The sequence below is a fragment of the Chinchilla lanigera genome, unplaced genomic scaffold, assembly GCF_000276665.1.
Source record: "Chinchilla lanigera isolate Chin_1 unplaced genomic scaffold, ChiLan1.0 scaffold00007, whole genome shotgun sequence".
Lineage (NCBI taxonomy): Eukaryota > Metazoa > Chordata > Mammalia > Rodentia > Chinchillidae > Chinchilla > Chinchilla lanigera.
The window spans coordinates 33,257,270-33,259,675 of NW_004955408.1; the positions used below are offsets into that span (position 1 = coordinate 33,257,270).

Here is a 2,406-nt window from a genome sequence, read left to right on the forward strand (position 1 = left end):
TTAATTTAACAAGGAATCAGGGTATTTCCTTATATTTCCTTCCTTAGGTTGTAAAGTTTGGAGTCCTTCCTGTCTAAACCATACATTCTTTGATCTAACTTCGACCTATTTAGGAAAAAAGTTTTGCTTTTAGTTTCCCCAAGAAATTGCAGTCATTTATGTGCTCCTTGAGGATCAGTGGGCACTAGTAGAACAGCTAGGAAGGCTGACACATCAGGGGGCAATCTGCCACCAGGAAAAACCAGCAAAGTGTCTTGAAGACACAGATGATTGGAAACTACTTGGAAAATGGTCCAATCTTAGCATAAATTAAATTTAGTTGTACTAATTAGTAGGTTTTAATGTTTGCTGTGTTAAACAATGTTTTAAAGCCCTGGGGTTTTGATCCAAATTAGTCTTTGGGCTCTGTGAGACCTGACACAAAGTAAGAAAAGTTCCCCAAAGCTCTGAAAAGCCCGGAGATAGGACAACTTCATTAAGTAAGTTGGAAAGGCTGGGTCAGTGATCCTCAGACCCTCTGAAGCACCTCTTCTTTTATATAATTCACACCTCTGACACACACATGTGGAAATCATATGTAAGGTTTACAGTTGGGTTGAAATTTTAAAAACCCATTTATTTAAGAACATGTTCAGCCAGGCATGGTGGTGCACCCCTGTAATCAGTACTCAGGAGGCTAAGGCAGGAGGACCACTATGAGTTTGAGGTTAGCCTAGGTTATATAGTGAGTTCAAGGACAGCCTGGACTGGGTAGGGAGACCCTGTCTCAAAAAAAAAAAAAAAAAAAAGGTATATTCAAATAAAGGCTCCATTGGAATTGCTAACATACAGAAATATCTAACTCTAGCATTTTTTTTTTAAATTCAGTCTTTCCTAATCACTAAGAAAAGCAAGTTTCAAAATATAATTCCCAAATAATTACAATGAATCTAGATGATTTGTTTTCCATTGGGAAATTAGTCAGTAAAAAGAAAATCTCACAAGCATTTTGGTCCAATGTTTGAATCACTTTGCTAAGGAAGAGAAGGGCTTAAACAGGAATAGCCCTCAAATCTCCCCTCGGGACTCTGGAATCACGTGTCTGTAATTTCTGGGAGTGCCCTTTGGATGGCAGTGTTCTTTGTAGCTTAAATTTTGGCGATCAAAACAAACTCTTCTAAGTTATGATGCCAGGAACACAAAGAACCATCTCTTTCAACAGGTGATTTCTTATCATTCTCTGCCCCCTCTAGCTCTATGGCTTACAGCCTCAGTTTCCTCCTGTATGTTAGGAGGATCCTACTCTAAAGGATTAATGATAATGATAATTATAATCACTATGCCTTACTGAAAGCCTCCTGTGAGCAGACCTTTAAAAGTGATAGTTCACTAAATCCTCCAACTACCATACAATGTCTGTATTATTACTACTCTAAATTGAAATGTAAGAAAACTAAAGCTCAGAATAATCAGTAACCTAGCCAAAGTCACAGAGCAACTCAGTCATGAAGCTGGGATCTAGTGCCTAGTTAAGTGCCTAGTAAATTGTCTTGAACACAGGAAATATCAGTAATTTTAGCCACTTTATTGTTGTTATTGCTATGACTATTAAATCATGTAGCCAATGTCTGAGAGACATAAAGATTTAAAAATAATAATCTAAAATGACTTTAAACTGATATAAATCTCTTATGATCTAGTCATCCAGGTAACTTATTTTTCCCCCAAAGTATATTTGAGCAGAAAATGCAAAGCCTAGGAGAAATGTCAATTAAGTTTGGCAAATGCTGTATACGTATTTTTTTCTTTCTTGTTCTAGAGATTCAAAAAAAGCACCAGCATATTAAAGGCTCTGAGATATCTGGCAGTAATGAAAACTACTCATCTGCTTTAACCCAATGTTTTCAAATTATATTATAAAGGAATTCTTTCTTCACATAATATTTATGACCATCTCTTGAAATCACTCTTCTGTGGGAAAAACACTTGGGAAAGATGACTCCACTGAAATTCCTCTTCCAAGTTGTACATGTAACGTTTTGACAGGTCTTGTTTTTCTGCCAACTCTACTCCCTGCTGTGGATGTGCTGTGAAATGTCAGGGCTGATAATAAAGTTTTTTTTTTTTTTTTCTGACAGTTAACTGTTAAACCAAATTTTTCCTCTGGTTTTCTCATAACAGTCCAATATTCTGCTTCTCTTCACCTTGTAGCCACAGGCAAAATCCTAACCTTCTCTTGAAACTTATGTTCAGCTTTTCTCAGTGCTTATTACAGACTATATTTTCTGTACCAATCAATAACACCTAGCATTTTATTAACTGTACTTTAAACCTTATTGCTAGGGCTGGGGTTGGAACTCAGTGGTAGAGCATTTGCCTGTGATGTGTAAGGCCCTGGGTTCGGGGCTGGGGATTTAGCTCAGCAGC

The 2,406-nt window shown here is 37.1% G+C and overlaps 1 protein-coding gene and 1 long non-coding RNA gene across 2 annotated transcripts in view; one reads left to right on the forward strand and one right to left on the reverse strand.

Moving 5' to 3' along the window:
• LOC102019246 overlaps positions 1-2,077 on the forward strand; it is a 13,642-nt gene extending 11,565 nt beyond the window's left edge. Inside the window, exon 5 of the long non-coding RNA XR_259729.1 lies at positions 1,799-2,077. This is a non-coding gene — a long non-coding RNA (uncharacterized LOC102019246). The remainder of the gene's footprint in view (positions 1-1,798) is intronic.
• Positions 1-2,406, reverse strand: part of Mcc (mutated in colorectal cancers) — a 336,531-nt gene that overhangs the window by 328,751 nt on the left and 5,374 nt on the right. The gene's annotated exons all lie outside the window — the stretch shown is intronic.